This window comes from Leucoraja erinacea, chromosome 8 (genome assembly GCF_028641065.1).
Source record: "Leucoraja erinacea ecotype New England chromosome 8, Leri_hhj_1, whole genome shotgun sequence".
NCBI classification, from domain to species: domain Eukaryota; kingdom Metazoa; phylum Chordata; class Chondrichthyes; order Rajiformes; family Rajidae; genus Leucoraja; species Leucoraja erinaceus.
Genome location: NC_073384.1, coordinates 48,738,443 through 48,762,492, shown reverse-complemented (window position 1 = coordinate 48,762,492; position 24,050 = coordinate 48,738,443).

Here is a 24,050-nt window from a genome sequence, read left to right as displayed (position 1 = left end):
ATGGGTTGTGCAGGGCTGGGAAACGATACGGTTGGAGGTTGTGGAAGGCAGACACTCAGAAGTAAAGAGATCAGTAAAGGTGTTTGAGATTATGACCTGGTGCTCATCTGTGGGATCATGGTCCTAAGATAAGTAGGAGGAGGTGTCGCCTGGCCTCAGCCTGGTAGAGGCTGACCTTTACGTCAACAGTTTATTTATTCATGTGTGTATATATTTATATAAAGGTATATGGACACACTGATCTGTTCTGTAGTCATGCCTACTATGTTCTGGTGTGCTGAAGCAAAGCAAGAATTTCATTGTCCTATCAGGGACACATGACAATAAACTCTCTTGAATCTTGAATCTTGAATCTTGAACTCTATTGACCAGCCTTTGAATCAGCCCTTCAGAACCAAATGCAAAGTGATGTGGTGAACCTTTGTGCACATTGGGAAAGATCAATGTGACTTTGATACGTCATCCACTACTTTGTGTTCCCCACAACTATAAAGCTTTTCAGTACTTGATATCATTTGATGCAAATGCTAGCAATTATAATACATACAATTGCATTAATGCTTGGACCACCATCATATGTTTTCTTGATACAGATGATGGATAAGAACTTGTGGCCACTACTCTCATCCATGGGTACTTTAGGTTGGTAAGAGTTTAATTTGAGCATTAAATTGATACAATAGCAAATAATAAAAAAAAGTGCTGAAACTGCTCAGCACTGGTGAAAAATCATCGACCAAAGATATTACGATAATTTCCTGTGCCATAGACAATGCCTGACCAGCCAAGCATTTCCAACACTTAATAGAAACAAGGAACTGATGATGCTGGTTTACAGAAAGAGACACAAAGCGCAGAGGTAACTCAACGGGTCAGGCAGCATCTCTGGAGAACATGGATAGGTGATGTTCTGGGTCGGGACCCTTCTCCGGACTCCTAGCTCAAGTCAATTTGAAGAAGGGCCCTGACCAGAAACGTCACCTCTCCATATTCTCCAGAGATGCTGCCTGACCCACTGAGTTACGTCAGCACTTTGTGTCCATTTCCAATACTTTCTGTTTTTATTTGTGATTACCAGCATTCACACTATAATATATTTTTTCTAAATTAGCCAGCACAGTGAGGCAGTGGTAGTGTTACTGCCTTATAGTGCTAGAGACCCAGGTTTGATCCTGACTACGGGTGCTGTCTGTGTGGAGTTTGTACTTTTTCCCTGTGAACGCATGGGTTTCCTCCCACACTCCAAAGACATACAGGTTTGTAGGTTGTTTAAGAAGGAACTGCAGATGCTGGAAAATCGAAGGTACACAAAAAAGCTGGAGAAACTCAGCGGGTGCAGCAGCATCTATGGAGCGAAGGAAAAAGGCAACGTTTCGGGCCGAAACCCTTCTTCAGACTGAGTTTCTCCAGCTTTTTTGTGTACCTTCAGGTTTGTAGGTTAATTGGCTTTGGTAAATTTGGTAAATTTAAAATTGTTCTTAGTGGGTAGGATGGTGCCAGTGCATGGGATGATCACTGGTAGGCATGGATTCGGTGTTCCAAAGGGCCTGTTTCCACACTGTATCATTAAAGTCTAAAGTAAAGTCTCATTGGCGATTGCAGAGTTTAGTTTTGAATCCTGTGAAAGAAGACCTTTTGTACCTTCTTTCCAGCAGCCTGGAGACCTACCATGTAGTATTTGCTGCAGCTGTGCCTTCAGTTTGTTCCAATCACATGAATATGCTGTATAACTGAAGAGCTCTTCTTGTACAGTAGCTATAATGTTAAATGTACCCTTCCTAAACCAAGGCACCTGGTAGCAATCTGTGCATATGGTTCCACTCTATAAGGAATCTGAGTTCTAAAACTGATCAGCAACATTTAACAATTTCTTCTGCAAACGGTATTGAACCCCTGGCATTTTAGAGCTTAAATAAAATAACACATTCCTAAAGCCTAAATGCAGATAACATGCTCCACATTGGGTAAATATTTTCAATTACACAATGATGGAAAAATAAAAATAAAAATTTTAAATGTGACTTTTCTGAAAATGCTAACTTCCATTTCTCAAATGATTGAAATGGAAGACATTTTTTTCTAAATTAATCTAATATGTACAGTTTGACATGAGAGCATTAATCCGTAAGAATTTCAGTCCTCCCGAGTTTGAATGTAAGTGGGCTGCATTATGTCCTCTGTTCTTTGCATTTTAATGGTAGGCCTTGTTTGGGGCTGTTTTGAAATTTTTCTCTGAGACCCTTTATTCAGTGGTGGTGGGAAAGTGGTGGGTGAAGACAGTTGTCTGTGTCACAGGCTCCGTTTAACGGATAGGTTAAATACAGGGGATCAAAACCTGTCCTATGGCAATGTGCTCTCGGGAACTCACAATAACAACACTAAACATGCAAAGGAAAAAAAAAAGACTTGTAGACTTCTACTGAATGGCAAGATAAGCAGGAGAAAGACAAAGACAACAAGTTTTGGGGATTAAGTGGTGGTCTCTCTGCCGCTTGCCCCTCTCCCTACCATTCTGCTTACCCGAGGAGCTGTTTTTGGTCTCCCAGATCCGAGACAATGGTTGCTTTGGATAAAGAGGGAAGCCTTAGAACAGCGTGTAGATTTAAGGCTGGATAGAAGGCATTGTGCATTGGCCATGCCCATTACTCATCCGCTGGCATGGGACTCTCTTCCTTTTGTCTGGTAAGATGATAAACTTTCGAGGCCTTTCGTGGAACAGAAGGCCTTTCAGCAACATGCAGAAACTGCGCCATGACGATCATGTGAAAGTATCATAAACACCCTCCCCCAGCCACAGTCAGCTGTCAAGCAAACAGGCACTGAGATTCAGATGAAAGTGAAGTGGAGGATTTCTCTGCCCCACCCCCTTCCATTCCTCCATTGTCTTTCTCTTAGCAGAGTGTTTGGTGGATTTCTGAAGCCTTTAGAACATAAAAGATCATAATCTGATAATATTCTTTACAGAAAATCCACACTAAAATTCCATACAATGTACGATTAATCCTTTAACCCCTTAAAGTGACAGGGCCTCTGAATAGAGGCAATCATTGGGAACTTCAGGAAACAGTCCATAAGAGGCTAAATGAAGATGATGTTTAAAATGTCTTGCTGTGTGGCAACTGTGGGATGTCTAATAAAAGTGTTTTACAGGCTTGACGTTTTTTTGAGCACTTGTTTGTTTATGTAGATCGTTCCAGAGAACGGCTGAGATGTGCGTAAGAAAAAAAAAATCTGTCACGCGTATTTCAATTGCAAACTCTTGTTTTTGACATGTGGAAAAGAAGATTTCTCCAGATTCTTTGAGAAACTAGAGCGGCTTGAGAAGGCTGGAAAAGCCAGCAGAAAAGGTGGAATTCTGCCATTCATTACACATTGGCTGAAAGTACTGACTTGTGCAGGAAGGAACTGCAGATGCTGGTTTAAACCGAAGATAGACACAGAAAGCTGGAGTAACTCAGCGGGACAGGCAGCATCTCTGGAGAGAAGGAATGGGTGACGTTTCGCGTCGAGACCCTTCTTCAGATTCTACTGATTTTGCCTGTCTTTGTTCACCAGTTCAGGAAGAAAGTTTTGCAAATGTTAGATTGCTTGGAGGGGAATGGCATGATTCCAATGCCAGACCAAAGCCTTTCAAATGGGAAACATTTCTCCGAATTAATAACTTGATCACTTATCCTTTCACTGAGGCCGCACACACACTTCAAGATTGTAATTAATCCACGTGTTCTCGTATCGTATGGGGAACTGAGTGTGACTGACCAACATTTGAAGCAAAATTTTACAAACAAAATAAATACTTGCATTAATATTGTGCCTTTAAAATGCCATAAAGTGTTCTAATGTGAATGGAATATCTTTTGCAACCTATTGTGGTAATGTAGGAGTGTGTAGGAAGGAACTGTAGATGCTGGTTTAAACCGAAGATGGACACAAAATGCTGGTGCCTGTTCCTTCCTGGCCTTGTGTGCTGTCTGTGTAGAGTTTGCACATTCTCCTTGTGACTGTGTGGGTTTCCAATGGGTGCTCCGGTTTCCTCCCACATTCTGAGACATGTGATTCTATAGGTTCATTAGCCTCTGTAAATTGCCCCTAGTGTGTCAGAATTGGATGCAAATGTGGGATCACATAGAACTTGTGCGAATGATGATTGATTTTTGGCATGGGGTCAATGGGCCGAAGGACCTGTTCCCAATCTGGATCTTCCTCCCTGCCCTTCCAACTAAATGCAAGGTTCAGCAGGATATTCAATCCTATCAGACCTCATAGCTGGACCTAATGATCAAGGCTAGGAAAATATCTTCATTTGGCTCATCTTACTTACCTCTACACTATCCCACATACTTCGTCAAGAACATCGACAAAAATTATATCACTCCTACAACTTTCCTGGCTAAGTTTAACTAGAGTTGGACTGACTCAAGGCCAAATCCAAAATGTACGTGATCACTGGTTTTATTTACCGATATTTATTTATAAACATTCCTTATAACGTTAAAAACTATTGAACAGAACCAATCCTTTAAATACGTCTTATCACATTAGTTCAGTGTGTGATGTTTTAAGATTGCTGCTTTAACAACACCACAGATAATATAGATTGAGCAAACCCACATTGGATGCACTCGGTGGGTCAGGTAACATCAGGCAAGGGAATAAATGGGAGCATTCTTCAGACTGATCAGCGTAGGGGTTCAAATGAAAATTCCTTTTGAAATGAACAGTGAATTCAACTTACTAATGCATACGTACAGGGGTTACAATAATTCCTGTCCAGCATTTTTTCTCTTTGGATTTTCTGTTTGTTTAGGTGTCAAGAAACTCAGTAAAATGTGGAAATAGTGAGCTATATAATCAGTCATGGTAAATTCCTTTCAATATTACAGAAAGATTATGATGCCAAAAGTTTTAAACAACAAGATGCACCCATGTCAATAGCACATTGTGAATATAACAGCAAGTATTATTAAGCATGTGAACATCTCATTTTGAGCAGGAAGATCAAACCACTCTGGCAAGTAATCAGCTTCCAGACTATGATAGATGATTTTCTCTGGTCACAAACAATTAAACTCGTTCACAGAAACTCTCTCAACCATTTTGGTGGCTGCACAGTGTCTGGGCAAATTACCTGATGGATTTATGGAGTTGGTGACAGTGATACAGGCCTGTGTTAAAACTCACCACAACATAGGAAAAGCGCTGACAAGTACTGGACCAAAATATTCCAGTATTTATTTTTTATTTAGCATCTCTCACAAGCACAGGAGGTTCAAAAGATCATTATAGCCAATGAGACAATTGTTCTACAGTACAGGAAACAAAGACGGCAATTAATGCACAGAAACCAGGAACTGCAGATGCTGGTTTACACAAAAGGATACAGTGCGGGAGTAACTCAAATGGGTCAGGCATAGAAGAAGGGTCCCAACCCGAAACATCACCTATCTATGTTCGCCAGAATGCTACCCGACCCGCTGATTTACTCTAGCACTTTGTGTCCTTTTAAGCTTCCAAAATAATTGTGTAATATATCTCAATGTACCTTAGAAAAGCTGCATTAGATCATAGCATCAAAATATTCTTATATTTTAAAGTGCAGTCAGAAGGGGCAGAGCAGAGAGAGGCTGCGATACAATACACATGTACATATTTGCCTCTGCAGTCTGCATTTATGCTTTAATAGAGGGACTCATGCAGTTTTATGGGGGAAAATATTTAACCCGGCTCGAGCAGAACGATGGTGTGAGATAGAGAGCAGAGTTTTGTGATCCTAGCAGGAGCAGCTGTGAGATTGTTACAGCTGAACCTGGCATCCCTGGGGCGAGGGAGGGGAAAAGAAATTCAGCCACAATTTCTGTTTCATATCACTGCTGGATGTCAAGTGCAGACACGAACAGGCAAAGCTATAATTGCCCTCCAAGTTAAACAGTTTGGCAACACTGAGCAAGTGAAGAACACCCAGTTGGGCAACTTGATGGAAGATTGCTGTGCCACAAACGTGCACCAGCCCGCGGTTTACCAGAAATTAGAGGAAGAGGGTTTTTTAATGTAAAAAAAAAACATAATCTGCTTCCCAATGCAATCTGCTTCACAATACAATCAAAAATAGAGGTGCTCGCATACCTTGCACACAGCAAAGGAAGGGACTTTGGAAAAGCCCCTCTCCTATTCCTGTGCAGCCTCACCCAAGAGTGCACCCATTTGTCCTGCGATCTCCTAATGCCACCCACCCGACATCCTGCTCCTTCCCCCTCCTCTGTACACTCATCTCCCAGTGCCTCATTTCCTTTGTATCTCCCTTCTCTCCCCTCCGCTCCTGTTCACTATCACCTATATCCCTCCCTGACTTCTCACTTCACTCCTTTCCTTATATGACACCCTTTGTCTCTTTTTCACCTCCAGCCTTTGTCACCTATTACAGTCAAATCCTCCTCATCTATATAGGAAGGAACAGCAGGTGCTGCTGATTTACACCGAAGATAGACACAAAATGCTGGAGTAACTCAGCGGGTCAGGTAGCATCTCTGGAGAAAAGGAATAGGTGACGTTTCGGTCTCAGTCTGAAGAAAGGTCTCGACCTAAAACGTCACCTATTCCTTTTCTTCAGAGATGCTGACTGACACGCTGAGTTACTCCAGCATTTTGTGTCTATCCCCTTCACTTGTATCCACCTATTGTTTGCCAAACTATATCCCACCCCACCTCCCTTTACCAGCTTTTATCCCCATACTGCAATTAAACTGAAGGAGGGTCCTGACCTGTTACCTGATCATTCCCTCCACAAATGCTGCCTGACCTGACGTGTTCCTCCAGCATTTTGTTTTGCTCAGGATTTCAGCCTTCTGTAGTTCCTTGTGAGTCCGTTCAAAACTCCCTTCTCGCTATAGATGCCAGTGTTTTGGTTCTGTCCTATGCAAGTAATATATATATGTTTGTAATAGATAAATTGCTTCAGTTTTTTTTCTCTTGTGTTTCTGAAGGATAGATTGTCTCTGTATTCAATACATAAGCATTTCAATTTCTAATCATCATTTACTTAGTATGTGGAACTTATTCATGCATAACACATTGAGGGCTATCGTATTATTGGAAATGTCAGGATAAGAACTCATTCCATCTGTTTTGCTGTCACTTTTAAATGGTGGAAAATTCTCTCACATGTTGACACAACATTCCACCATGTCACCACGTAAGTTAACCCCGCACTCACCAGCCATCAACATGCGGACAGTTTCCAACAACTTTGGACAAAGTACAACCAAAAGCGGGAACTCCTGACTATATTTTTTCCCAAAGGCTCAGGAGCTGGTTGTAATTACTACCACACAGAAGCCAGCAAACTCAGAATGGACTCCGAGTCAAGGCTGACAGGTGACCAGGATTTTTGCCTTAACTATTTCAGTGTTAAGCGTAATCAAGTAAATCAATACTTGGACACTTCAATACGTCAACCCAACAGTATTCAGCGGTTAGCTTACAACCCAACAGTATGTGCCAAGGTGTGTGAGAAGGAACCGCAGATGCTGGTTTACACTGAAGATAGGCACAAAATACTAAAGTAGAAACATAGAAACATAGAAATTAGGTGCAGGAGTAGGCCATTCGGCCCTTCGAGCCTGCACCGCCATTCAATATGATCATGGCTGATCATCCATCTCGGTATCCCATACCTGCCTTCTCTCCATACCCTCTGATCCCCTTAGCCACAAGGGCCACATCTAACTCCCTCTTAAATATAGCCAATGAACTGGCCTCAACTACCCTCTGTGGCAGAGAGTTCCAGAGATTCACCACTCTCTGTGTGAAAAAAGTTCTTCTCATCTCGGTTTTAAAGGATTTCCCCCTTATCCTTACGCTGTGACCCCTTGTCCTGGATTTCCCCAACATCGGGAGCAATCTTCCTGCATCTAGCCTGTCCAACCCCTTAAGAAACTTGTAAGTTTCTATAAGATCCCCTCTCAATCTCCTAAATTCTAGAGAGTATAAACCAAGTCAATCCAGTCTTTCTTCATAAGACAGTCCTGACATCCCAGGAATCAGTCTGGTGAACCTTCTCTGCACTCCCTCTATGGCAATAATGTCCCTCCTCAGATTTGGAGACCAAAACTGTACGCAATACTCCAGGTGTGGTCTCACCAAGACCCTGTACAACTGCAGTAGAACTTCCCTGCTCCTATACTCAAATCCTTTTGCTATGAAAGCTAACATACCATTCGCTTTCTTCACTGCCACCTGCATGCCTACTTTCAATGACTGGTGTACCATGACACCCAGGTCTCGCTGTATCTCCCCTTTTCCTAATCGGCCACCATTTAGATAATAGTCTGCTTTCCTGTTTTTGCCACCAAAATGGATAACCTCATATTTATCCACATTATACTGCATCTGCCAAACATTTGCCCACTCACCCAGCCTATCCAAGTCACCTTGCAGTCTCCTAGCATCCTCCTCACAGCTAACACTGTAACTCAATGGGTCGGGCAGCATCTTTGGAGAAAAGGAATAGGTGATGTTTCAGGTTGAGTCCCTTCTTCAAACTGATAACCTCTCCCTGATTTTCAGTCTGAAGAAGGTACTTGATCCGAAACGTTACCAATTCCTTTTCTCCAGAGATGTTGCCTGCACCGCTGAATTACCCCAACATTTTGTGTCTACCTTCAGAAAGTGACTACGTCGCATATACCCTGATGGTATGAACATTTGAAATTTCCAATTTTAAGTAATAGACCCCCCAAGACCCTCTCCTTCCTGTAACCGCACCCCACCGTTCCCCCACCATTATAGTGTCAAAGTGTCGGGTTCAATCCTGACTAAGGGGGTTGTCTGTACGGAGTTGTAATAGATAAATTAACCTTTTTTTGGTGCTAACCCAAAGTTCCCATTCTCCTGCCCCTGTCATCCTACTCGTTTCTTTAGACTTTAGAAATACACCACAGAAACAGGCCCTTCAGCCCATTGAATCTGCTGCAACCAGCGATCACCCCGTACACACACTTTGGGATAATTTTACAACTTACGGAAACCAATGAACATAAACCTGTACGTCTTTAGAACATGGGGGGAAACCAGAGCACTCGGAGAAAACCCAGGTGGGCACAAAGGGAACGTACAAACACCTTTCAGACAGCAGCCGCAGTCAGGATCGAATCCGGGTCTCTGGCTCTGTAAGGCAGCAACACCACCATTGTGCCAGTGTGCCAGTGTGCCACCCTTTCACCTCTTTTGTGGGGTGGGAGATTACAACCTACATGTGGTGCACCCCATTTTGACTAATGCAATCAACCCGATGTGCACAAACAATTACATCAAATAGAACAAGTTGACCTACAACTTTAGGCTGTGCACACCATACACAAGAAGAAGACCTCTTTTGTACACTCCCTTCCCATTCCCAAGTCCCTCAATACTCTTTTATTTACCCTATTTCCACCCCACCACACTTCCCTTCCAGCTATATCCCTCCCTATGGCTTTACATTTTACTGCTCCTCTTCTCCACTTTTTTAGTTCAATTTAGTTTAGAAATACAGTGTGGAAACAGCACCCTTCAGCACACTGAATCCACGCCGACCAGCGATCCCCCCACACTAACACTAACCTACACACTAGGGGCACTTTACAATGTTACCAAAGCCAATCAACCTACAAACCTGTACATCTGTGAGTGTGGGAGGAAACTGGAGCTCCCGGAGAAAACCCACACAGGTCACGGGAAGAACGTACAATCTCCGTACAGACAGCACCTATAGTCAGGATTGAACCTGGGTTTCTGTCACTGTAATAGAGAACCTCTACCACTGTGCCACCCTACCGCCCGTGTCTGACACCCATTTGCCTTATTTTCTCGATTCCCCTACTCTGGGTAAAAGTCTCTGTGTAGTTACCCAATCTATTCCAAGAGGTTGGAAGATAACTTTTCATGCACGACAATCATTAGAAAATGGAATGCAATACCACAAGAGGCTACTGAAGCTGAGTTGCTTGTAAAATGTGAAGGAAATATATATAAGCAAGAAGAAAACAAAGGATGCAGAGTTAAGGGCCTGTCCCACGAGCATGCGACTGCATGCGGCAAGCGCAACCAAACCGGAAGCGGGGGCCGCGCGGAGGTCGAGTGATCCCGTATGAGTTGACGTGAAGTTCGAGCGAAGTCCACGGGAAGTTCGTGCTAGGCGTACGCCGTCAAGACTCTGCGTACGGCGTCGAGACGGTGCATAAGCCCGTCGAGGCGGTGCCAGCAGGCCGTTGCTGCATGGAATTTTTGAACAGTATCAGTTTTTCGGAGCCCCGCGCAATGTCGGGACCAGCACCGCACAGCTCCATACAGCTCCAGCGTTTGAAGTGGGACCGGCCCCGCGAGGCCGTACGGCTTAAGCGACCACGTTAGGTCGAGCTTGCCGCATGCAGTCGCATGCTCGTGGGACACCTCTTAAGGAGCTGAAAAATAGATCTAAAGAAAATACATCTTTGTGGAAATAACACCAATAAACTGCATGCAATTAGCTCTTTCTTTGCCGATCAAGTCATTCCATATTCCCCGTAGTTCATTTTTGCTTCTACTGCAGTGTTTTTAGTTGAGTGAGAATTGACATGAGAAGTATTGACTTGGCAATACTCACTGGCAGATCCATGATTAAGGCTGGCAGCACGGACCTGTTGCCAGTACTCAGGAATCCAGGCATGAGACATCACCAGCAAGCAAATGAGAACTTTGGCATGAAGAACTAGAATGCACTGGGTTTCTCCTAACATGGTCAAAACCATCTTTTTAAAATTAGCTTTATTCTACCATTAACAAAACAAAACAAAACAAAACTAACCTAAACTAAACTAAACTAAACTGCACTGAACTGAACTGAACTGAACTAAAACTAAAGATTGACACAAAATAGATTTAAGGAATGGGTGACATTTTGGGTGGAGACCCTTCTGCAAAAGAGTCGAGACCCGAAACGTCACCCATTGGTCGGAAGAAGAGCTCGACCCGATACATCACCCATTCCTTCTCTCCAGATTTCTAGCCTGTCCCGCTGAGTTACTCCAGGATTTTGCGTCTATCTTAGTTGCATCTGCAGTTCTTTCCTAAACTAAAACCAATTTCCACTGTTTTATTCAGTACCCTGACAGGACAAATACTGATGTGATATAATATGTATGTCCTTGGCATGTTTGCTGAATATATGGAGTAGTTTACTTTAGTTTAATTTTAGTGATACAGTGTCAAAACAAGCCCTTCGAGTCCACTGCGACCTAAAGTCACCCCATATGCTAGTTCTATCCTACACTCTAGGGACAATTTACTGAAGTCAATTAATCTGCAAACCCGCACATCTTCGGGATGTGGGATGAAACTGGAGCACCCGGAGAAAGCCCACACAGTCACAGGGAGAATATATAAACTTGATACAGACAACACCCATAGTCAGGGTCGAACCCGGGTCTCTGGTGCTATAAGGCAGCAACTCTACTGCTGCGCCACTGTGTTGCCCGCTACGAACCTCACATCTGTATTATTTCCACTGGAATGAAGAACAGCATCAGTTGTTTGACCAACAAAGCACAGACTTTCCATAGAATGCCGTGAGCAAGGTTTTAATCTTTCCCTTGACATTTAGATTTTTCTCTTAAGATCTTACATTGACGGCATTGCTGGAAGCAAATAGCTGTGAAAGTTAGCCATTCATGCCCGGTAAACAGCACTAAACACAGCTCCAATGTGTTTCATGACAATCCGAGCTAACTAATTGTCACAGAAAGTGTTGGAAATGTTCAGCAGATGAGGAACATCTGTGGAAGGAAGGACAGAGTTAATATTTCTTTTTGAAAACCTGATCGTCAGAACTCAGGAAGTGAGAAAACAAGCAGTTTTGAAATGCTGTTGCTGTTACCTGAAACCAGATGGAGAGTGTTGGAATGAGCCAGTGTCAAGGAAAGAGAAAACCTAGGTTATTATTACATGTGGGTCATCTTGCAGCAGAACAGGATACCCTAGCCTCACCCACCAGGGATATTCCCTTTGTCACCTCTACCATTCCCACACCCTCTCCGCAGCTTACAACTAACTTAAATGGAAATACTCACTGGGTTGACCATCATCTGAGGAAGGCAGAAGGTTACTTTGTGTCGAAGGCCCATCATCAATAAGGTTTAGGCTGGAGATTTCCTTGACTCTGTTTCTCTATCCACAGATGCTGCCCAACCTGCCGACCATTTCCAACATTTTAGGTATTTGGCTCCAAGAACTATTTTTAGGCCATAAAATTCTTGTCAACTAGGCCGCCACCATAAATCAAGAAACAATTTTTTGTAAGTTGTAAGGAGCGTGACAGTGGCGCAGTAGTAGAGTTGCTGCTTCACAGTGCCAGAGACTGGGCTCGTTCCAGACTATGGGTGCAGTCTGTATGGAGCCATCAACATATATCATGTTGATGGCACTTGTATCTGCACAGAGGGTCCAGTCACTACACCTTTTGCGACTGGACAACATGATCATAGCTCCAGACCAGGTCTCTTTCGTTATCCAGGGACTGATCAAACAGAGCAGACCAGGAACACCTAACCCAGTCGTGGAATTCCGGGCTTACCCGCCAGAACCACGGTTATGTGCCATGACCCACCTACTGTCCTACATAGACACAACCAAAATAATTCGAGGGAGTGAAAAAGCCTTATGGGTCAGTCACAAAAAACCTTATGGTCGGGTGACGAGCCAAACCATTTTGAGATGGCTCAAGCAGGTGCTAAAAGCTGCTGGTATAAACACTAACATGTACAAATCTCACTCCACCAGGGCAGCATCCACGTCGACGACCAAAAGAATGGACGTGCCTATAGACCACATCCTGGCTACAGCAGGGTGGTCGGGGGAAAGAACGTTCCGAACTTTCTATAATAAGCCGTTGGCAAAACCTGCTTTATTTGCAGAGAAAATTTTACAGTCTGCAAATATTTAATTTAAGCCCAGAGGAGCAATTTAATTTCTTTGCTGTTATTGTTAATAAATACCGTTGTTGTTTTTATTGGTTGATTACGATAACACACTTCCTCCCTCAAGGACTTCGGCAGTGAGTGAAGTAAGAACTGTTACACGGTTTGAAATCACAGAGCTTTAAAATCTTCACGTAGTCACTCACATGACTCCGAAGTAAAATAGTAAGATTAAATGAGAATTTACCAGTTTGAAGTTTGATCTGTATTTTATGAGGAGTTACGATTAGGGATTACGTGCCCTCCGCTCCCACCCTCAATAATATGGGTCAAACTGATAACTGAGGTCTCCTTTTCTTTACTATGTTTATTTCAATAACTGTCTATCTGTGACTCCACACCGCTGCTTTGAAGTATGTCGCACATGCGTGCTGAGCGGGCTCTTCACGTAATCCCTCATCGTAACTCCTCATAAAATACAGATCAAACTTCAAACTGGTAAGTTCTAATTTAATCTTACTATTATTTACTGTGGAGCATCGGAAAGTTTGAGGGACCCTTCATTTGAAGAAGGGTTCTGACCCAAAACGTCACCTCTCCATGTTCTCCAGGGATGCTGCCTGACCTGCTGATTTACTCCCACATTATGTATCTTCCGCATGTCTGAGACGCTACATCTTGAAGATATGAGACTCGTCTTAACAGGAAAATCAGAGCAATTTTTAAAGATATGGTCTCCTTTCATTGATTCATTACAAGTAAAGTATGGTGCAACACAATTCTGGAATTAAACCGATTCACGGACAGGGTGATGGGTGTGGTGAGAAATGAAGCAGGTATATCAACACGTAATGGTCCCTTTTTTTTCTTCTTCTTTATTATTCTTCATTTTTGTCTTCTTATTCTTTTTTAGGCTTTTACTTATTCACTCCTGGACTGTATATTTGGTAGTTTAGGGGTTTACACATTCACTATTTCTTTCACTTTCTCTCTTTCTCGCTCTTTCTCGCTTGTTCTATTACATTTTTGTTAAATTTTAAATGGAGGATGTACAATAAATGTAGTTTTGTCAAATGCTGCAGTTTATATTACTGTACACTGCTTCTAATAAAAATATTAATTAAAAAAAGTAAAAAAAACATTATGTGTCTTCCCTTGGTAAACCAGCATCTGCAGTACTTTATTTTCAAGAGAGAATTAGTTAGCTCTTACGGCTAAGAGGATTGGCGGGTAGCAAACGTAACCCCACTTTTTAAGAAGGGAGGGAGAGAGAAAACGGGGAATTACAGACCAGTTAGCCTAACATCGGTAGTGGGGAAACTGCTAGAGTCAGTTATTAAAGATGGGATAGCAGCACATTTAGAAAGTGGTGAAATCATTGGACAAAGTCAGCATGGATTTACGAAAGGTAAATCATGTCTGACGAATCTTATAGAATTTTTCGAGGATGTAACTAGTAGCGTGGATAGGGGAGAAACAGTGGATGTGGTGTATCTGGACTTCCAGAAGGCTTTCGACAAGGTCCCACATAAGAGATTAGTATACAAACTTAAAGCACATGGCATTGGGGGTTCAGTATTGATGTGGATAGAGAACTGGCTGGCAAACAGGAAGCAAAGAGTAGGAGTAAACGGGTCCTTTTCACAATGGCAGGCAGTGACTAGTGGGGTACCGCAAGGCTCAGTGCTGGGACCCCAGCTATTTACAATATATATTAATGATCTGGATGAGGGAATTATAGGCAATAACTCCAAGTTTGCGGATGACACTAAGCTGGGGGGCAGTGTTAGGTGTGAGGAGGATGCTAGGAGACTGCAGGGTGACTTGGATCGGCTGGGTGAGTGGGCAAATGTTTGGCAGATGCAGTTTAATGTGGATAAATGTGAGGTTATCCATTTTGGTGGCAAAAACGGGAAAGCAGATTATTATTTAAACGGTGGCCGATTGGGAAAGGGGGAGATGCAGCGAGACCTGGGTGTCATGGTACACCAGTCATTGAAGGTAGGCATGCAGGTGCAGCAGGCAGTAAAGAAAGCGAATGGCATGTTGGCTTTCATAGCAAGAGGATTTGAGTATAGGAGCAGGGAGGTTCTACTGCAGTTGTATAGGGTCTTGGTGAAACCACACCTGGAGTATTGCGTGCAGTTTTGGTCTCCAAATCTGAGGAAGGACATTATTGCCATAGAGGGAGTGGAGAGAAGGTTCACCAGACTGATTCCTGGGATGTCAGGACTGTCTTATGAAGAAAGACTGGATAGACTTGGTTTATACTCTCTAGAGTTTAGGAGATTGAGAGGGGATCTTATAGAAACTTACAAAATTCTTAGGGGGTTGGACAGGCTAGATGCAGGAAGATTGTTCCCGATGTTGGGGAAGTCCAGGACAAGGGGTCACAGCTTAAGGATAAGGGGGGAATCCTTTAAAACCGAGATGAGGAGAACTTTTTTCACACAGAGAGTGGTGAATCTCTGGAACTCTCTGCCACAGAGGGTAGTTGAGGCCAGTTCATTGGCTATATTTAAGAGGGAGTTGGATGTGGCCCTTGTGGCCAAGGGGATCAGAGGGTATGGAGAGAAGGCAGGTACGGGATGCTGAGTTGGATGATCAGCCATGATCATATTAAATGGCGGTGCAGGCTCGAGGGGCCGAATGGCCTACTCCTGCACCTAATTTCTATGTTTCTATGTTTCTATGTATATGGGGAAAAATCCGGAATTGGGTATTGATTTTGGATGATCAGCCATGATCATATTGAATGGCGGTGCTGGCTCGAAGGTTCGAATGGCCTACTCCTGCACCTGTTTTCTATGGTTCTATGTTTCTATTTCTACATTAATTAGCGCTTGAATGTTTGAATTGATTGATTGAAAGCTACAGCTGAGAACCAAGCCCTTTGGCACACTGAGTCCACACTTACCATCGATTACCCATTCACACTAGTTTAGTTTAGTTTATTGTCACATGTACCAACGTACAGTGAAAAGCTTTTTTGTTGCGTGCACTCCATGCATTCTATGCTGTTCCGCTATCACACACACACTCCCTACACACTAGGAATAATTTACAGAGGGCAATTAACCTACAAACTAGCACGTCTTTGGGATGTGGGAGGAAATCAGAGCACCCAGAGGATACCCTCGCAGTCATAGGGAGAATGTGCAAACTCCGCACAGGCAGCATTCGAGGTCAGGCTCTGGCACTGTGAGACAGCAGATTTACCCGCTGATGGTCAACATGCACTCAATGGGCCAAAGGGTGTGTTTCTCTGCTCTACAAAGCCTATGACTATACATTATACATGGGGTAATTGTTGTTGATGATCTGTGTGCTGTAATGACCCAGAAAGATTCCTCAGTAACAACCAAGCAACCAAAAAAGCAGCTGATTCAACAAAGAAAATTTCAGACTAACCCCAGGTGAAACCTAATGGGATTCGGTTGGCCATCTGGTTTACAGCCTGCAGGTCGTGCTTTCCCTTGAAGTTAACTGGAATCAACATCAAGCATGACATTGGGAGTCAGACCAGTCCCACTAGTTTTCCCACCAACGGGGTTACATTAAAGTCACCCTGACCCGTTCATTAGCAAGAGGAGCAGTCTCCACAGAGACTCCTGCCTTATTACACCTACTTGACATTCTCAGCATTTATTGCTTGCATATCGCTTCATTAAAATATTAAGTTACCGTAAAGTATGAGGCTGAAAAATCTATTGGCACCTAAGCCACATTAGTATCTGATGGACAGTATGGTTGCCAGAAACAAGTTAATAGGAGTATGGCAGTTTCACCAACTTCCTGAAGGAACCTCAAACTGTGGTTCATATCCCAGACTCCTAGGAAACAATCTCTGCTTCAAAGCTAAGCTTAGCTTAACAGAATCTCTCCATCGGAAAAATTCTACATGAACCAGGCAACATATGGAGAACAGTAGAAGAATTAGCAGTAGAACAGTCTGAAGAAGGGTCTTGACCCTGAAACATCACCCATTCCTACTCTCCAGAGATGCTGCCTGTCCCGCTGAGTTACTCCAGCTTTTTGTGTCTATCTTCGGACTAGAACAGTAGATTGACTAGTACGGGTGTCAGAAGTTATGGGGAGAAGGCAGGATGGGGTAAGGAGGTAGAGATAGATCAGCCATGATTGAATGGCGGAGTAGACTCGATGGGCCGAATGGCCTAATTCTGCTATTACTTATGATCTTATGAACAAATTTAACAGCACCAAGAAAAGGGGGAAGGAAAACAGAACACTGAATAGTGCAGCACAAGAACAGGCCCTTCAGCTTACATTGCCTGTGCCAAATGTGATGCCAAGACTTATCTAGATATCTTATCTAGATCATCACTTATCTAGATAGATATCTACATTTTCATTGATCTCTGTCCACTTTGATATTTTCTTTTCACACCTTACCCATCCATATCTCTGTGTCTCCCTTTCCCCTGACTCTCAGTCCGAAGAAGGATCTCAACACATTCCTTCTATCCAGAGATGCTGCCTGTCCTGCTGAGTGACTCCAGCATTTTGTGTCGATCTTCGGTGTAAACCAGCATCTGCAGTTTGTTCCTACTCATCATGTAGATGCCTGCATATAACCCATATCCCTCCATTCTCTGTATATCCATGTGCCTGTCCAGGTATTTTAAATGCCTCTGACATATCGGCTTCGACCACCAGCCCTGGAAGGGTGCTCCAAGCATTCTGTTAAACTTTTCCCTTTTCACCTTAAAGCTATGCCCTCTAGTATTTTCCTACCCCCAACCTCTACTTTCAGTCTGAAGAGGGGATCTGACCCAAAATGTCGCTTATTCTTTTACTCCAGAGATGCTGCCTGTCCCACTGAGTTACTCCAGCATTTTGTGTCTAACTTTGTTATAAACCAGCATCTCCATTTTGTTCCTACCTACACCCTCTAGTATTTTATTTTTTTTCCATCCTGGGAAAAAGATTCTGGCTGTCTATCGTCTCTATGCCTCTCATAATTTTATATACTTCCATCAGGTCACCCCACAATCTCTGGCATTCTAGAGAAAATAATTCAAGTCTGTCCAATCTCTCACTGTAGCTAATACCCCATAATCCAGGCATCATTCTGGTAAACCTCCTCTACATCCTTTCTCAAGCCTCCCAATGCTTCCTGTAAAGAGGCGACCCGAACTGCACACAATACTCCAAATAAAGATTTAATAGGTGGCAAATTTTAACTCAGAAAGTGGTGGATAAATGGAACGTGCCCAGGGGAGGCAGTTGAGGCAGGTACTATAAGAACATTTTAAAAGACACTTGGACAGGTACATGGATGGAACAGGTTTAGAGGGGTATTGGCCAAATGCAAATAGGACTTGCTCAGATGGGGCATCTTGGTCAAAGAGCCTGTTTCTGTGCCTCATGACTCTCTGACCCTTAAATGCATGAAAAGATACAAACAAATTTATATTGTCAAAAAAGAATCTTGCAGATGCTGGAGGAATTGCTTCAAAGAAACCAGTTGAAATCTTGAAATAAAAACAAAAAGCCTTTACCTCTCCCCGATGGTCAAAGTCAAAGCTTAAAAAAGGAAAAGCATATGATTGCTGGACGTTTAATTTAATTTACAGATACAGTATGGAAATAGGCCCTTCAGCACATCAAGTCCATGCTGACCATTGATCACCTGTTAACACACGTTTTATTTTAATACCACTTTCACATCCACTTCCTACACACTAGGGGAAATTTTTAAAGGCCAATTAGCCTACACGTCTTTGGGATGTGGAATGAAACCGGAGCACTTGGCGGACACCCACGCGGTCACAGGGAGAACGTGCAAACTCCGCGCAGACAGCGACCGAGGTGAGGATCCTGAAACTGGGTCTCTGGCACTGTGACCAGCTGCACCACTGTGCCGCCCCTCATTCAGTCATTCAAATTCTTAAAACAGGAGAAGCTAAAATAATTCTCTCAGCATTATTAAAATTGCAACATGATCACTGCCCTGCCACATGATGGAAATGGCCATATCCCTACTCTCAGCCCATTGTACTCTGAACCTTACTATTTCACCTACGGCTCTCTGCATCTCAAACACTAAATTCTCGTTGTTATATTTATTTTTCTTTGTCGACCTTGCTCCTCCCTCCTGCTGTAATCTGACTCAGGTTTACAATTATACTGTAGGTTTTTTGTTCTACAGTGAAACCACAATGGTGTTGAGACCCAACATGTGAGTGCCTAAGACAGTGGTTCTTAACCTGGGGGTCGTGACCCCCTAAGGGGGTCGTTTGGAGCTTTGCCAGGGGTCATTAAATGGACACAAATAACGTATCAATTTGTTGAGCCCATGTTTAGGAACCTAACAAAAGTACATACCACATACAGATTGTGTTCACGTACGCGCGTACTGATGCCAAAAACTTTAAGAACCACTGGCCTAAGACAAGGCTGCAGCATTCACAGTCATGGTCATGCAGCAGTGCCAAATGGACAATTTCCTTCAACTTTCTTCTGGGAGTTCAGTAGCAGATAACTCTAATTCAACCCATTCAATTCACTCCATCAATTGTGGGCATTAGATGCTTTAGTTTAGTTTAGCTTAGTTTACTTTAGTTTAGTTTAGTTTAGTTTAGTTTAGTTTAAGATAGACACAAAATGGTGTTTAGTTTAGTTTAAGATAGACACAAAATGCTGGAGTGACTCAGCGGGACAGGCAGCATCTCTGGAGAGAAGGAATGGGTAACATTTCGGGTCGGGAGACCCTCAAGACCTAGTGGGCTGCGGCTGATGGTAAAACCCGGCAGACCGCGGCTGAATGTAAGACCTGGTGCTCTGTGGCCGGGATGGCGGGACTGACATATGATGAAAGAATGGATCGACTGGTCTTGTATTCACTGGAATTTAGAAGGATGAGAGGGCACTTATAGAAACATATAAATTTCTTAAGGGATTGGACAGGCTAGATGCAGGAACAATGTTCTCCATGTTGCAGGAGTCCAGAATCAGGGGTCCCAGTTTAAGGCTAAGGGGTAGGCCATTTAGGACTGAGATGAGGAAAAACATTTTCAGCCATAAGAGTTGTAAATCTGTGGAATTATCTGCCACAGAAGGCAGTGGAGGCCAATTCACTGGATGTTTTCAAAAGAGAATTAGCTCTTAGGGCTAAAGGAATCAAGGGATATTGGGAAAAAGCAGGAACGAGGTACTGATTTTGGATGATCAGCCATTATCATGTTGAGTGGCAGTGCTGGCTTGAAGGGCTGAATGGCCTGCTCTTGCCTCAATTTTCTGTTTCTATGTTTCTATGTTTCTTCCAGCCAAGCATTTGTAACTCTTGCATCTATCTACCTGGCAATGTGGAAAATACCCAACTGAATTTCAGTATTGAATCCCAGTGCTGAGATGAGAGTGCCTGAAACTTGCATCAAAATGGAAAATACAATCCAAATGGTCAAAGTCAAACCTTAAACAAATGAAAATGTTTGCTGGATGTCAAGACTGAGATTAAAGATTTGAAGCACGAGATATCACTGCAGGAGTTCTACTGATCAGTGTTTTAGGCCCAACCTTCAGCTGCTCCATCAGTTTCCATCATAGGGTTAGGAGAGTCGAGATTCACTGATGATCACACAATGGTCAATTCACATTTTCATCTCCTCAGCGAATGAAGTGATTTGATTGCCTGTGTGTACTAATTGCTAAGGGCAGCACAGTGGTGCAGCTGGGAGTGTTGCTGCCTTGCAGCGCCAGTGACCTGGGTTTGATCCTGACCTTGGCTGCTGTCTGTGTGGAGTTTCCACATTCTCCCCGTCACTACATGGGTTTCTTCCGGATGGTCCAGTTTCCTCCCTTTTCCAAAAGTTGAGCGGGTTTGTCGGTTAATTGGATGGGCCTAAGACATTGATGGTGGATGTTAAATCTGTGTTCATTGTGTGTTTTGTTATTTTATTCTATGTTAAGAGTGCAAGGCACGAAATTTCGTTCAGACTTAAAAGTCTGAATGACAATAAGGATACTTTGTCTTTTGACTGACTTTGATCCTTTATCATCATTACGTCAGAATCCTGGAGCTCCGTCCCCACCAGCACTGTGGCAATAGCTCCACCGAAGGAATTGCAGTGGCTCCAGAAGGCAGCCAGCTCCCACCTTCTCAAGGACATTTAAGGATGAGCAATACACTCTGGCCTTGTCTATGAGTGCCTGCTCTTGGGAAATAGTCTGTCCCATGTGCAATGGGTCACTGCGAGAGAACACTACATCTACAATGGCAAGAGAAAAGCATTGTGCAGGTCAGCTAAAGCTGCCGAATGGTCATGTGCAATGGGATTGCCACATGCACTCAAACAGGAAGAGAAAGTGCATCAACAGTACAATCTGCTGCCCACTAATAATAACCAACACCAGCAAGCAAAAATTATTTGTGTTTAACGTTAGCCTGCAAAATAGGAGAAAACTATCACAAATATTGAAACGTGTAGAAGGAACTGCAGATGCTGGTTTGTACCGAAGATAGACCCAAAACGTCAGCATAACTCAGCTGCACAGGCATCTTTGGATAGAAGGAATGGGTGACATTTTGCTTCGAGACCCTTCTTCAGATTGAGAGTCTGGGGAGAGGGAGACACAGAGATATGGAAGGGTAATGTGTGAAAACGAGACGTCAAAAGAGATGAGGTTGAAGGAAAATGGCGAATAGATCACTGTTAGCTAGGAGAAGATGACAACAAAGCAAACAGAGATAAAATGCAATCGGGGACAGTCAGTGATCGGAGAACTGGGAAGGGGGAGGGATGGAGAGAGAAGGAAAGCAAGGGTTACCTGAAGTTGGAGAAGTCAACATTGAAACACTGCTTTCAGATTCACACAGAATAAACTCCTGGATACTATGCGATGGAAGAGATATACATGAAATTTGAATGTTCAAACTTTCCAGTACCACTTAGGCAAAAAATAATTCTACTGATTTCATGGCTTAAGTTGGCTATCTTGAATGTGATACTGAAAGTTCACTGAATCTATGTTGGACGTAACAAATTTATTTTCCTAATTATCATGTTTGGGAAACAAGAAAAGGTTTCTGAAAACTACAGCTTTTGTTTGCTGGATGAAATTATTAAAGTCCAGGAAGGTTTGACAGTCTGTCACATGCTCTCTTTCACATTAAACTATTGGAAATATTAAAATTTGCATTTTGTAGGTAATTCTTCAGCTTCTGTTTGGTGTCTCCAGGATGAACGTTGGGATCCTTTAATTATCCGCATTTGGGTTCAAATTCAGACCCTCATTGCTGTTAGGGCTTTAACCACATCTGCCATGTATTCAATGGGCTGAATGGTCTCCTTGTGCTGTAACCTTCTATGATTCTATAATTTTTGTCAAAGCAGATCCACTGCCTATATATTAGGCAAATTGGCCGCAAGTTATAATTTCAAGTATATTATGACGTATGGCCTAAAAGATTCATCATGTAATCAATTGAAATCCTCCAATAAGACTTTACTTTAATTTAGGCTTTAGAGTTATAGCACGGAATCAGCAGGGCCGGATTTAGATGACGAGAGAGGCCCTAGGCTATTCCGCTTGTGAGGCCCCTCCCAATCCCCCACCCCCACGACGCGAGGACGATGGAAGAGTCAACCAGATTTACACCGATGTGCAGCCGAGCGTGGGCAATGAGATAAGGGCTGGCAGCTGCGCTTTTTATTTATTGCCATTGCTGGTGTCGAATTATCGGCTTAAAACACTATTTTTTTTAAATGGAGGGCAAGGAAAATTACTGACTACAGTGCGTTGTGACATGTAAGAAAGGCCTATGATAGTGTCAAAAATATTATACACCAGGCCCGTATGAAGCTTTTCAAAAAGGGGGGTTGCATGGCAGGATTACAAAAAATGTATGTGAAATAAGAGCACGCAGCGCAAATCACAAGCGCGGAGTTCAAAGACAATTGTGGCCATGGAATCTCTGGGGTTTTAGATGCTCTCTGGTGCATTCTGAGCCTTATTTTGTGGCATTTCTGCACCAAATTTATGACCAATATTTCAGAAATAATTTTGGTGAGCCAAGAGTAATGAGTGGTTGGAATGGGATGATTGGGGTCATTGTTGTATACATTTTTTTAAATTAATTGAAGCTGTCCTTGTTTTAATAATCAAGTTGAATTGTAAAATGATATGTAAAATGTTATAAACGAGCATGCAAACACTGCAAATAAAATACTGTAACTTTTTGCAGTAAATAAAACTTTTTATTAGAAAATGATTTGTGTGTTGATTTGATTGCCTGTTACTGTTCGACTGAGTTAGTGTGTGCACATTAAAATTATGATGCAAAATGAAAGTCGCAAACTATGAAATACATATTTTTCAGTATTGTTATCAAGGAAAAGAAAGCAGTTCCAATTGTTTTATATTATTCATATGGAGGAGAAAATATAATTGCACTAAAACCTACCTTAATTTTGCAATCTCATTAAAGATAATCCCCCTTTCCCTCTCTCGCCTCCTCCTTCCTCCCTCCCTCTCCCTCCACCTATCTCTCCCTCCCCATTTCCCTCTCACCCCTCCCCCCTTCCCCCTCTCTCTCCCCCTCTCTCTCTCTCTCTCCCCCTCCCTCTCTCTCTCTCTCTCTCTCTTCTCTCTCTCTCTCTCTCTCTCTCTCCCTCTCTCTCCCTCCCTCCCCCTCTCTCTCTCTCTCCCTCCCACGCAACGAGGCCCCGATTCCACGCCGCAGCCACCGCTGCCCCCGGCCGGAGAAACGGGCACTCCCACAACGCAATATTCCACTACTTACCTGGAGTAGACACCTAGGATCTTTGGTAGACACGAGACATCGAGGTGATTGTGTGGAGTGCAAATGGACGGGCCCACTGCGCATGCGCGGGGGGACAGTGTCATTTTGCGTCGCTACTGCGTCACCGGCTTCCCCCAACTGCGCAGGCGCAGATGGTCACAATTTTTTTCCCCAAAACTTCCAGCGGCTGGAACCAGAATTTCAGGTAATTTCCGTCAAAGTGGAAACGCTGATAGCGCTCCAATTTATTTTTTTCTCTGGAGTTTTTTTAATCTGGGAAAAATACACCTTGGCCGGAGGCCCCCTAGATTTTAAGGCCCGAGGCTTCAGCTTGTGAAGCTTATACGTAAATCCGGCCC